Source organism: Pseudophryne corroboree, unplaced genomic scaffold (assembly GCF_028390025.1).
Source record: "Pseudophryne corroboree isolate aPseCor3 unplaced genomic scaffold, aPseCor3.hap2 scaffold_330, whole genome shotgun sequence".
NCBI lineage: Eukaryota > Metazoa > Chordata > Amphibia > Anura > Myobatrachidae > Pseudophryne > Pseudophryne corroboree.
This window is the reverse complement of record NW_026969985.1, coordinates 437,097-451,407: the sequence shown is the minus strand read 5'-3', so window position 1 is coordinate 451,407 and position 14,311 is coordinate 437,097. Positions and strand designations below refer to the sequence as shown.

Genomic DNA, 14,311 nt, shown 5'->3' with positions numbered 1-14,311 from the left:
GCCTACTCTGATGTAATCAGAGTTAGATTTGATTAAGTGATTTTATAAAAAAAACAGCTAGGAAGCACAATTTAGCAGTGGGTTGCAGAGAAAAAGAAATATGCTGGCAGAAAAATCCAATTGAGTGATTAAACAGCTCTTCATTTTCTGACTTTATTTTTATGCTAACAAATTTGTTCTCTGAAAAGAGTCCACAAAGACAAGTATCTGATTAACACCTTTGTAGGGATGGTTTTTCACCTATTACTAAATTAAAAATGCTTCATTGGAAAGGCAGCAAGATGCATCCTCATTTCAAGATCTACTGAAATAATACAGGTTGACACCAGGAAACATTAACGCCACTGCATCCTTGCTGCTTTCTCATGTGGAAGTCTGTTTAATGTGAAAACAAGGTGATATCTAATTAGCACACAGGTAAGGAATTAAGAAATTCTTTATTTAATGGTAAGATGTTTCTCACAAAATCGTTGCCCCAATGCATCATTGAAATTCAAGCTGGAAAGATGATTTTAATATATCACTTGTACATTTTGTATTGCTCTTCTGGTGACAATGTAGTTTGTTTTTGTCAATTACCATTTTAATAATCGGGTAAAGAAAATTAAGTGGATTTTTGAAAGAAAACAATACTGTCTATATACTATTAAAACAAATTAAAAAGGTAAAAGTTATTGTACTTTAAGTAAAATAAAAAGAGCAAAAATATCAATCCCAGTTTTGGATTACTTTAATTAACAAAAAAAAATGCATATAGCAGAGGATAATTTCAATCTGCCTACCTCTGGGTTATGGACCCAGCATGCTTCCATTACAGTACTCTGCTGCACATGTAAGTGCAAGAGATCCTGAAGCACTCACTCATCATGGGAAAGTACCAATGTGTTTCTTCATTGGTTGATGGAAGAGACATCTTACAAAAACTCTCCAGATTATTGACTATTTAAAGTTTTTCTAGGAAACGTTCTAGATGAATGCTTATTAGCCTTTGTCAGTATGTACTTTTGCAAAGTGTCGCTGTAGCGCAATCAGTTAGTGTGTACGGCTATTAACCAAAAAGTTGGTGGTTCAATCCCACCCAGGGACGTAATTGATCTTGTGATCAGATTTTGGTGATATTTAAGTAGACAAGTCAAAATTTCAAACCCTCTCTTATGGTGTAGGGTACCTGGCCTACTCTGATGTAATCAGAGTTAGATTTGATTAAGTGATTTTATAAAAAAAAACAGCTAGGAAGCACAATTTAGCAGTGGGTTGCAGAGAAAAAGAAATATGCTGGCAGAAAAATCCAATTGAGTGATTAAACAGCTCTTCATTTTCTGGCTTTATTTTTATGCTAACAAATTTGTTCTCTGAAAAGAGTCCACAAAGCCAAGTATCTGATTAACACCTTTGTAGGGATGGTTTTTCACCTATTACTAAATTAAACATGCTTCATTGGAAAGGCAGCAAGATGCATCCTCATTTCAATATCTACTGAAATAATACAGGTTGACACCAGGAAACATTAACGCCACTGCATCCTTGCTGCTTTCTCATGTGGAAGTCTGTTTAATGTGAAAACAAGGTGATATCTAATTAGCACACAGGTAAGGAATTAAGAAAATCTTTATTTAAGGGTGAAGAGGTTTCTCACAAAATCGTTGCCCCAATGCATCATTGAAATTCAAGCTGGAAAGATGATTTTAATATATCACTTGTACATTTTGTATTGCTCTTCTGGTGACAATGTAGTTTGTTTTTGTCAATTACCATTTGAATAATAGGGTAAAGAAAATTAAGTGGATTTTTGAAAGAAAACAATACTGTCAATATACTATTAAAACAAATTAAAATAATAAAAGTTATTGTACTTTAAGTAAAAATAAAAGAGCAAAAATATCAATCCCAGTTTTGGATTACTTTAATTAACAAAAAAAAAATGCATATAGCAGAGGATAGTTTCAATCTGCCTACCTCTGGGTTATGGGCCCAGCATGCTTCCATTGCAGTACTCTGCTGCACATGTAAGTGCAAGAGATCCTGAAGCACTCACTCATCATGGGAAAGTACCAATGTGTTTCTTCATTGGTTGATGGAAGAAACATCTTACAAAAACTCTCCAGATTATTGACTTTTTAAAGTTTTTCTAGGAAACGTTCTAGATGAATGCTTATTAGCCTTTGTCAGTATATACTTTTGCAATGTGTCTCTGTGGCGCAATCAGTTAGCGTGTTCGGTTATTAACCAAAAGGTTGGTGGTTCAATCCTACCCAGGGACGTAATTTACCTTGTTATCAGATTCTGGTGATCTTTAAGTAGACAAGTCAAAATTTCAAACCCCCTCTTATGGTGTAGGGTACCTGGCCTTCTCTGATGTAATCAGAGTTAGATTTGATTAAGTGATTTTATAAAAGAACAGCTAGGAAGCACAACTTAGCAGTGGGTTGCAGAGAAAAAGAAATACGCTTGCAGAAAAATCCAATTGAGTGATTAAACAGCTCTTCATTTTCTGGCTTTATTTTTATGCTAACAAATTTGTTCTCTGAAAAGTGTCCACAAAGCCAAGTATCTGATTAACACCTTTGTAGGGATGGTTTTTCACCTATTACTAAATTAAACTTGCTTCATTGGAAAGGCAGCAAGTGATGTCATCCAAGCAGTGGGTCAAAGTTGGCTTCAACCCTCGTCTGCTTATGAAAAGAGAAAAGGGATATGCAGGGCATGGCGGCCTTTTGCGACGCTTGGATGACCCCTAGTTCGCATTAAACACCCCCACCCTCCTTCGGTGTGGGGCTCATGTTGGCCATGCCCCAGCCCCTGAAGCATTCAAGCTGATTTCTTGCAGCAGCTGGGTACTGTAACAGCTCCAGAGCTGCTCTGTAAGGCAAGTAAAAGGGTGTGGGCCCTGCAGCACTACCTGTAGTTTGCATTGTGCATTGGAAGGCACAAAGTAAGCAGACGGGAGGAGAAGTCAGGATAGTTCACAAGGTTATAGAAGGGAGGGGCTCAAGAAAAGAGAAGTGGAAACAGACAGCATACTAGGCTGGAGAGAGACCTGAGACAAAGAGATCTGAATTATACGAGAGCCGTCCAGGGGAAACACAAATTATGCAGTCAAGTTTCCCACATTTGGGGAAATCGCAAGGGACAGCACTCCCAGAGTGCAATGGGTGAGCCTTGCCCTGGGAGAAGCACCTTCATGATCATAGTATCTCACCTGGCAGGTTAGTAGGAGTTGGGCTAGAGCTGGGGAGGGTCGCTGCTCGGGCACTACCTTTCAAGTGAAGGAGATCCAACTGAGGCAGCACAAGGGAACTCTCAAAAGAAGAACAAGGCTAGAGGAAGATCTGAGACAAAGAAATCTGACTTTTACCAGAGCTGACCAGAGGAAAGCACAAACACAGTCCACCACTACCACAAATAATGCAGTCGAGTTTCCCACATTTGGGGAAATCACAGGGGTCAGCATACCCAGAATGCAATGAATGAACCTCACCCTGGGAGAACAATCTTCATGACAATAGTATCTCCTATGCAAAATAAGTATGATTTGGGATAGGGCTGGGGAGGGCCGCTGCTCAGGCACATCTCTGTCAAGTAAAGGAGATTCAACTGAGGCAGCACAAGGGAACTCTCATCTGGGGACAACAACTGCAGGGAGAACACATATTTTCAGATGAACATGGGGTGGCAGAAGGCTGCCTAATACTGAAGCACCCCCAAACAACAAACCAAATGCAACAACTAGTGCAAGCATTCCTGGGGGATGGCCTGCAGCAGATGGATTTGAATATGGTGATGTCATCCAAGCAGTGGGTCAAAGTTGGCTTCAACCCTCGTCTGCATATGAAAAGAGAAAAGGAGCGTGCAGGGCATGGAGGCCTTTTGTGGTGCTTGGATGACCCCTAGTTCGCATAAAGCACCCCCACCCTCCTTCGGTGTGGGGCTCATGTTGGCCATTCCCCAGCCCCTGAAGCATTCAAGCTGATTTCTTGCTGCAGCTGGGCACTGTAACAGCTCCAGAGCTGCTCTGTAAAGCAAGTAAAAGGGTGTGGGCCCTGCAGCACTACCCGTAGTTTGCATTGTGCATTGGGAGGCACAAAGTAAGCAGACGGGAGGAGAAGTCAGGATAGTGCACAAGGGTATAGAAGGGAGGGGCTCAAGAAAAAAGAAGTGGAACCAGACAGCAAACTAGGCTGGAGAGAGACCTGAGACAAAGAGATCTGAATTACATGAGAGCTGACCAGGGAAAACTCAAATTATGCAGTCAAGTTTCCCACATTTGGGGAAATCGCAGGGGCAGCACACCCAGAGTGCAATGGGTGAGCCTTGCCCTGGGAGAAGCACCTTCATGATCATAGTATCTCACCTGGCAGGTAAGTAGGAGTTGGGCTAGAGCTGGGGAGGGTCGCTGCTCGGGCACCCCCCTGTCAAGTGAAGGAGATCCAACTGAGGCAGCACAAGGGAACTCTCGAAAGAAGAACAAGGCTAGAGGAAGATCTGAGACAAAGAAATCTGACTTTTACCAGAGCTGACCAGAGGAAAGCACAAACACAGTCCCCCACTACCACAAATAATGCAGTCGAGTTTCCCACATTTGGGGAAATCACAGGGGTCAGCATACCCAGAATGCAATGAATGAACCTCACCCTGGGAGAACAATCTTCATGACCATGGTATCTCCTATGCAAAATAAGTATGATTTGGGATAGGGCTGGGGAGGGCCGTTGCTCAGGCACATCTCTGTCAAGTAAGTTGCATTTGATTTGTTGTTTGGGGGTGCTTCAGTATTAGGCAGCCTTCTGCCCTACCATGTTCATCTGAAAATATGTGTTCTCCCTGCAGTTGTTGTCCCCAGATGAGAGTTCCCTTGTGCTGCCTCAGTTGAATCTCCTTTTGGAGAAGACCTCAATAAGATTGTAGCTGATCTGGCTACTGCTAAAACAGCTTGCCTACCTAGTATGACTCCTACCACGCAGAAGGCTAAAAGTACTTTTCTTGGCCCTTTCATCCTCCAGGTAAAGCGTACCCAAGGTCAGGCATACCCAAAGCAAGCTCATGTTTCCAGACCTGCCAAGCCCAGACTGAAGCAATCCTGGGCTGCCCATCAGCCTGCTTCCAAAACGGACAAGCCTGCCGCATGACGGTGCAGGCCTCCCTCTGGGGGATCCCAGGGTGGGGGGCCCGACTTCTAGGTTTGGCAAAGAAAGGTATAATTCTAAGCTAGAGAATTCTGTTTGGAGCTCACCTTGTACTTTGTGAAGAAATAATCAGCATTGTGGCTGAGCAGATACATGTAGTGTGTGGCTGCAAACTGCATGGATCTGCTGCGTTGTAATGCTGATTCTTTTTTTTTGCAAAGTACCAATAGCTTCATATAATGTTCACAATTTTTATGCAGGATCAAATAGCTCAATAGGTAGGGTGTTTGATTAGAATTCAACAGGTTATAGGTTTGAATCCTGGGTATGGTAGTTTGAGATGTGTTATTTAATAAAGTATGTTGTTCTGACTGCCGGCATCCTATCACCTGGGATATCATACTAAATAAATGGAGTTGATAAAAAAATTTTTTTTTTTTTTAACTAGGGACAATTTCCAGATACTTCTCTTTATAACTGAGATTGCCCCCTGGAACTTCACATCAGTTGACAACTATGCATGAGTGGGCAGTGCTTGCCCTGGATCTGTCCACCCATTTATGTGCCGCCATAAAATAAAGCATGACTAACAGTTATCCTGGGCGTACACTACACAATTATCTGTCAGGCTATCTATCCAGTCTGGATGGATGGAATGAAAATCTGGTAATGTATAGGAGCAAATGTCAATTAACCATTTGCTCCCAAACACTAGAAAAGTGGTCAAAAATGGTCATTACACAAATTGGTTAAACCCAAAATTTAACCAATTTGTTTAGGGGACCATTTTTGTCCATTTTTTAGTGTTTGAGAGTAAATCGTTGATGGTCATTTGCTCACATAGATAACCGGATTTCTATTCCAACCAGCCAGTGTTGGAGAGATGGTCTGCCAGATTACATAATGCATACCAGAGCCATAACTAGACTTTTTGGTGCCCTGTGACAGAGAATTATATGCCCTCCCCCCCCATTTTTGCAATATGGACAAAAGGCGCATGCCTTGTGGGGAAGGGGCATAACAAGATTGGTCTCAGAGAAAGCACATGAGATATGAAGATATATCTAGTATACTTGACACTCAATGGTTTGTGGTATTGCAGGGGTGCCCTCCTTAAATGCATATACAGTCACACATGGCATGTTTGTGTAAATGGCATATCAGCAGTCAGCACTAACTGGTGACATGCCATTTGTACAAGTAAGCCATGTGTGACTAATATATAAACATACTTTATTAAATAACACCTCAAACTATCATACCCAGGATTCAAACCTATAACCTGTTAAATTCTAATCAAACACCCTACCCATTGAGCTACTTGATCCTGCATCTATTCTAACCTCCAATAACAGATTCAGTTGCATTTTCCAGCGTGTTTTGTTTGCGCCTTTGCAAATGTCTTACATCGACAAACTAATTTAGTACTATTTTGCAAATAGGGTTACATTGTCGCAACATTGTGTTCCCTAATTGCTTGATTTTTTAAATGCAAAAATTGATAAAGACACCTGATAATTGCTCTGTGGAGTCTTTTTTTGTGTCTACTTCTTATCTACATTTAATTCCCTACCTATAATCAAGGCATTTTTAAATGCTGGGTGCTGCCAGGACGTGAGGCCTACCTAGTCTTTAGATCTGAATTTGAATGTACTTGTGAACTAACTTAATTTCCTACTTCTAAATTCATTCCTAAATTCACTACTTACATTAATCCTGTAGTTGGGCATTTTGAGCCTTCAATTGTGGGCATTGTTTTGTGTCCAGACCAGCAGCTGGTGGTGTGCATTTGCTGGAAAGGCATCGAAGACCTCCGATATGCTGCATCTCCTGATGTGTGTCTGCCTCAAGTGGCTGTCAGCATATGCATGCTAGACACCCCATTCCAAGCTGATTGTGACATCACGGAACATGCATCATAGAACAGGCATGCTAGAACATGGGTCTTCAACCTGCGACCCTCCAGCTGCTGTGGAACTACATATCCCAGCATGCCCTGCCTCAGTTTTAGCATACCTTAATAGCAAAACTGTGGCAGGGCATGCTGGGATGTGTAGTTTCACAGCAGCTGGAGGGCCACAGGATGAAGACCCATGTGCTAGAACCAAACCGCAGGTACATTGAATGCTAGCAAGCTGAATGTTTAAATCCTTTTTGTTCCGCAGCATTCCAATGCGGAAGATTCCATGGAACCAGAGATTATTCCATTGAGAAGGACATGCTGCCTGGATGACTGCACTGTGCAAATTAAATCACGGAGCCAGTTGGCTTGTGGGTGGCTCTGGTGACTGGGTGGTTGGGTGGGCGGTGTGTCGGAGGTGGAGCACATGCAAATGAATGTGTATCATCCAGCTAGTGAGAGAGAAAACTCATGCAGGAGTGTGCCTGTTTGTCAGTGAGTTATGCACCTTGCCAGACGTCAAATCTACATGGAGCAACTGGAGGGGACAAGAGCAGGTTTGGAAAATATAGACAGAAGAGCATATATGCTGGCGCATTCTCCATGATTGTGTCAGCTTATGTTTTGGTGCACTGCACTTTCCTCCACTAAGTTTTAGCCATTTTGTTTAAACGCAAGTGTAGTTGCTTCTCGCTCTTTTGGCTGTGATATTGTATTGTGGTTGAAGAGTCTGCTGGAGGGATTGTTTTCTTCATTGGCGAGAGACTGAAGATATTCCAGGATGGAAGGCTTGGGAACACTATCCGTTTTTCAGTTGTGGAAGAGTTGAAAGACCGGATTGGACTACATTCTATAGTAAAGGGTATCTTTGTATTTATTAATCCTCCCTTTATATGTGTCTGTCTTTCAATAAAGCTTTGGGCTTGTGATTCCGTCACCCTCTTACACTCCACACCCATAGCCTTATTAACTATTGTATTGTTTAAATGTATAGTGCAGTTCATGATTTATAGTGTAGGCTGACCTGTACTGTAGTTCTTGAACTGTACTATACCGACAGCATTTGTATTGTGATTTGGCTGTGCTGCAACACAGTACTTATGTGTGTAATGTTTATATATGTTTTTTTGCTTCTTTATGTCAATAAAGACTGCTTTTTCAATCCAATATCTGAAAACAATCAATGTTTATCTTTGATGGCAATAGAAGTGGTATGATATTTGCTGCTTTTGAAAGGCAATATCTGATATGTCCCCTATCTGGGAACCATATATTAAATGGCTTTTCAGAAAAGGGAGATGGGAGAAGAGCTTTCAGTACTTGTAGGACCGATGCACATTTCCTATTCTAGCCTCCAAAAACAGATTCAGTTGCATTTTCCAGCGTGTTTTGGATGCGCCTTTGCAAATGTCTTACATCGACAAACTTATTTAGTACTATTTTGCAAATAGGGTTACATTGTTGCAACATTGTGTTCCCTAATTGCTTGATTTTTTAAATGCAACAATTGATAAAAACACCTGATAACTGCTCTGCGGAGTCTTATTTTGTGTCTACTTCTTATCTACATTTAATTCCGTACCTCTAATCAAGGCATTTTTAAATGCTGGCGGCTGCCAGGACGTGAGGCCTACCTAGACTTTAGATCTGAATTTGAATGTACTTGTGAACTAACTTAATTTCCTACTTCTAAATTCATTCCTAAATTCACTACTTACATGAATCCTGTAGTTGGGCATTTTGGGACTTCGATTGTGGGCATTGTTTTGTGTCCAGACCAGCAGCAGGTGGTGTGCATTTGCTGGAAAGGCATCGAAGACCTCCGATATGCTGCATCTCCTGATGTGTGTCTCCCTCAAGTGGCTGTCAGCAAATGCCAGCTAGACACCCCATTCCAAGCTGATTGTGACATCACGGAACATGCATCATAGAACAGGCATGCTAAAACATGGGTCTTCAACCTGCGACCCTCCAGCTGCTGTAGAATTACACATCCCAGCATGCCCTGCCTCAGTTTTAGCATACCTTATAGCAAAACTGTGGCAGGGCGTGCTGGGATGTGTAGTTTCACAGCAGCTGGAGGGCCACAGGATGAAGACCCATGTGCTAGAGCCAAGCCGCAGGTACATTGAATGCTAGCAAGCTGAATATTTAAATCCTTTTTGTTCCGCAGCATTCCAATGCGGAAGATTCCATGGAACCAGAGATCCTTCCATTGAGAAGGACATGCTGCCTGGATGACTACACTGTGCAAATTAAATCACGGAGCCAGTTGGTTTGTGGGTGGCTCTGGTGACTGGGTGGTTGGGTGGGTGGTGTGTCGGAGGTGGAGCACATGCAAATGATTGTGTATCATCCAGCTAGTGAGAGTGAAAACTCATGCAGGAGTGTGCCTGCTTGTCAGTGGGTTATGCACCTTGCCAGACGTTAAATCTACATAGAGCAGCTGGAGGGGACAAGAGCATGTTTGCAAAATATAGATAGAAGAGCATATATGCTGGCGCATTCTCCATGATTGTGTCAGCTTATGTTTTGGTGCACTGCACTTTCCTCCACTAAGTTTTAGCCATTTTTGTTAAGCTCAAGTGTAGTTGCTTCTCGGCCTTTTGGCTGTGATCTTGTATTGTGGTTGAAGGGTCTGCTGGAGGGAGGGATTGCTTTCTTCATTGGCGAAAGACCAAAGATATTCCAGGATGGAAGGCTTGGGAACACTATCCGTTTTTCAATTGTGGAAGAGTTGAAAGACCGGATTGGACTACATTCTATAGTAAAGGATGTCTTTCTATTTATTAATCCTCCCTTTATATGTGTCAGTCTTTCAATAAAGCTTCGGGCTTGTGATTCCCTCACCCTCTTACACTCCACACCCATAGCCTTATTAACTGTTGTATTATTGTACAGTTTAAATGTATAGTGCAGTTCATGATTTATAGTGTAGGCTGGCCTGTGCTGTAGTTCTTGAACTGTACTATACCATCAGCATTTCTATTGTGTTTTGGCTGTGCCGCAACGCGGTACTTATGTGTGTAATGTTTATGTATGTTTTTTTGCTTCTTTATGTGCATCGGTCCTACAAGTACTGAAAGCTCTTCTCCCATCTCCCTTTTCTGAAAAGCCATTTAATATATGGTTCCCAGATAGGGGACATATCAGATATTGGATTTCAAAAGCATCAAATATCATACCACTTTTATTGCCATCAAAGATAAACATTGATTGTTTTCAGATATTGGCTTGAAAAAGCAGTCTTTATTGACATAAAAAAAAACATACATAAACATTGCACACATAAATACAGTGTTGCAGCACAGCCAAAACACAATACAAATGCTGACGGTATAGTACAGTTCAAGAACTACAGCACAGGCCAGTCTACACTATAAATCATGAACTGCACTATACATTTAAACTATACAATAATACAACAGTTAATAAGGCTATGGGTGTGGAGTGTAAGAGGGTGAGGGATTCACAAAACCGAAGCTTTATTGTAACACAGACACATATAAGGGGAGGGTCAATAAATAGAAAGATATCCTTTACTATAGAATGTAGTCCAATCCGACCTCTGTGCTCTTCCACAACTGAAAAACAGATAGTGTTCCCAAGCCTTCCATCCTGGAATATCTTTGGTTTTTCGCCAATGAAGAAAACAATCCCTCCCTCCAGCAGACCCTTCAACCACGATACAAGATCACAGCCAAAAGGCCGAGAAGCAACTACACTTGAGCTTAACAAAAATGGCTAAAACTTAGTGGAGGAAAGTGCAGTGCACCAAAACATAAGCTGACACAATCATGGAGAATGCGCCAGCATATATGCTCTTCTATCTATATTTTGCAAACCTGCTCTTGTCCCCTCCAGCTGCTCTATGTAGATTTAACGTCTGGCAAGGTGCATAACCCACTGACAAGCAGGCACACTCCTGCATGAGTTTTCTCTCTCACTAGCTGGATGATACACAATCATTTGCATGCGCTCCACTTCCGACACACCACCCACCCAACCACCCAGTCACCAGAGCCACCCACAAGCCAACTGGCTCCGTGATTTAATTTGCACAGTGTAGTCATCCAGGCAGCATGTCCTTCTCAATGGAAGGATCTCTGGTTCCATGGAATCTTCCGCATTGGAATGCTGCGGAACAAAAAGGATTTAAATATTCAGCTTGCTAGCATTCAATGTACCTGCGGCTTGGCTCTAGCACATGGGTCTTCATCCTGTGGCCCTCCAGCTGCTGTGAAACTACACATCCCAGCATGCCCTGCCACAGTTTTGCTATTAAGGTATGCTAAAACTGAGGCAGGGCATGCTGGGATGTGTAGTTCCACAGCAGCTGGAGGGTCGCAGGTTGAAGACCAATGTTTTAGCATGCCTGTTCTATGATGCATGTTCCATGATGTCACAATCAGCTTGGAATGGGGTGTCTAGCAGGCATTTGCTGACAGCCACTTGAGGGAGACACACATCAGGAGATGCAGCATATCGGAGGTCTTCGATGCCTTTCCAGCAAATGCACACCACCTGCTGCTGGTCTGGACACAAAACAATGCCCACAATCGAAGTCCCAAAATGCCCAACTACAGGATTCATGTAAGTAGTGAATTTAGGAATGAATTTAGAAGTAGGAAATTAAGTTAGTTCACAAGTACATTCAAATTCAGATCTAAAGACTAAACACAAAACACAAAATAAGACTCCACAGAGCAATTATCAGGTGTCTTTATCAATTGTTGCATTTAAAAAATCAAGCAATTAGGGAACACAATGTTGCGACAATGTAACCCTATTTGCAAAATAGTACTAAATAAGTTTGTCGATGTAAGACATTTGCAAAGGCGCAAACAAAACACGCTGGAAAATGCAACTGAATCTGTTTTTGGAGGTTAGAAAAGATGCAGGATCAAGTAGCTCCATGGGTAGGGTGTTTGATTAGAATTCAACAGGTTATAGGTTTGAATCCTGGGTATGATAGTTTGAGATGTTATTTAATAAAGCATGTTTATATATTAGTCACACATTGCTTACTTGTACAAATGGCATGTCACCAGTTAGTGCTGACTGCTGATATGCCATTTGCACTAAAACAAATTAAAATGGTAAAAGTTATTGTACTTTAAGTAAAAATAAAAGCTAAAATATCAATCCCAGTTTTGGATTACTTTAATGAACAAAAAAAAAATGCATATAGCAAAGGATAGTTTCAATCTGCCTACCTCTGGGTTATGGACCCAGCATGCTTCCATTACAGTACTCTGCTGCACATGTAAGTGCAAGAGATCCTGAAGCACTCACTCATCATGGGAAAGTACCAATGTGTTTCTTCATTGGTTGATGGAAGAAACATCTTACAAAAACTCTCCACATTATTGACTTTTTAAAATGTTTCTAGGAATCGTTCTAGATGAATGCTTATTAGCCTTTGTCAGTATGGACTTTTACAAAGTGTTGCTGTGGCGCAATCAGTTACTGTGTAAGGCTATTAACCAAAAGGTTGGTGGTTCAATCCCACCCAGGGACGTAATTGACCTTGTTATCAGATTTTGGTGATCTTTATGTAGACAAGTCAAAATTTCAAACCCCCTCTTATGGTGTAGGGTACCTGGCCTTCTCTGATGTAATCAGAGTTAGATTTGATTCAGTGATTTTATAACAACAGCTAGGAAGCACAATTTAGCAGTGGGTTGCAGAGAAAAAGAAATATGCTGGCAAAAAAATCCAATTGAGTGATTAAACTGCTCTTCATTTTCTGGCTTTATTTTTATGCTAACAAATTTGTTCTCTGAAAAGTGTCCACAAAGCCAAGTTTCTGATTAACACCTTTGTAGGGATGGTTTTTAACCTATTACTAAATTAAACTTGCTTCATTGGAAAGGCAGCAAGATGCATCCTCATTTCAATATCTACTGAAATAATACAGGTTGACACCAGGAAACATTAACGCCACTGCATCCTTTGTGCTTTCTCATGTGGAAGTCTGTTTAATGTGAAAACAAGGTGATATCTAATTAGCACACAGGTAAGGAATTAAGAAAATCTTTATTTAATGGTAAGATGTTTCTCACAAAATCGTTGCCCCAATGCATCATTGAAATTCAAGCTGGAAAGATGATTTTAATATATCACTTGTACATTTTGTATTGCTCTTCTGGTGACAATGTAGTTTGTTTTTGTCAATTACCATTTTAATAATCGGGTAAAGAAAATTAAGTGGATTTTTGAAAGAAAACAATACTGTCAATATACTATTAAAACAAATTAAAATGGTAAAAGTTATTGTACTTTAAGTAAAAATAAAAGAGCAAAAATATCAATCCCAGTTTTGGATTACTTTAATTAACAAAAAAAAAATGCATATAGCAGAGGATAGTTTCAATCTGCCTACCTCTGGGTTAAGGGGCCCAGCATGCTTCCATTGCAGTACTCTGCTGCACATGTAAGTGCAAGAGATCCTGAAGCACTCACTCATCATGGGAAAGTACCAATGCGTTTCTTCATTGGTTGATGGAAGAAACATCTTACAAAAACTCTCCAGATTATTGACTTTTTAAAGTTTTCTAGGAAACGTTCTAGATGAATGCTTATTAGCCTTTGTCAGTATGTACTTTTGCAAAGTGTCTCGGTGGTGCAATCGGTTAGTGTGTTTGGTTATTAACCAAAGGGTTGGTGGTTCAATCCCACCCAGGGATGTTATTGACCATGTCATCAGATTTTGGTGATCTTTAAGTAGACAAGTCAAAATTTCAAACCCCCTCTTATGGTGTAGGGTACCTGGCCTACTCTGATGTAATCAGAGTTAGATTTGATTAAGTGATTTTATAAAAGAACAGCTAGGAAGCACAACTTAGCAGTGGGTTGCAGAGAAAAAGAAATACGCTTGCAGAAAAATCCAATTGAGTGATTAAACAGCTCTTCATTTTCTGGCTTTATTTTTATGCTAACTAATTTGTTCTCTGAAAAGTGTCCACAAAGCCAAGTATCTGATTAACACCTTTGTAGGGATGGTTTTTCACCTATTACTAAATTTAAACTTGCTTCATTGGAAAGGCAGCAAGTGATGTCATCCAAGCAGTGGGTCAAAGTTGGCTTCAACCCTCGTCTGCTTATGAAAAGAGAAAAGGGATATGCAGGGCATGGCGGCCTTTTGCGACGCTTGGATGACCCCTAGTTCGCATTAAACACCCCCACCCTCCTTCGGTGTGGGGCTCATGTTGGCCATGCCCCAGCCCCTGAAGCATTCAAGCTGATTTCTTGCAGCAGCTAGGTACTGTAACAGCTCCAGAGCTGC

At 41.2% G+C, this 14,311-nt stretch overlaps 4 non-coding genes across 4 annotated transcripts; all 4 read right to left on the bottom strand.

Moving 5' to 3' along the window:
* Positions 1-3,050: 3,050 nt before the first annotated feature.
* LOC135018934 (U1 spliceosomal RNA) lies at positions 3,051-3,214 on the bottom strand. The gene has a single exon (XR_010216561.1). It is a non-coding gene; the product is annotated as a U1 spliceosomal RNA (small nuclear RNA).
* Positions 3,215-3,365: 151 nt separating this feature from the next.
* LOC135018794 (U1 spliceosomal RNA) lies at positions 3,366-3,529 on the bottom strand. The gene has a single exon (XR_010216428.1). It is a non-coding gene; the product is annotated as a U1 spliceosomal RNA (small nuclear RNA).
* Positions 3,530-4,203: 674 nt separating this feature from the next.
* On the bottom strand, positions 4,204-4,366 carry LOC135018931 (U1 spliceosomal RNA). The gene has a single exon (XR_010216558.1). It is a non-coding gene; the product is annotated as a U1 spliceosomal RNA (small nuclear RNA).
* A 152-nt stretch (positions 4,367-4,518) lies between these two features.
* LOC135018891 (U1 spliceosomal RNA) lies at positions 4,519-4,682 on the bottom strand. The gene has a single exon (XR_010216520.1). It is a non-coding gene; the product is annotated as a U1 spliceosomal RNA (small nuclear RNA).
* Positions 4,683-14,311: the final 9,629 nt, after the last annotated feature.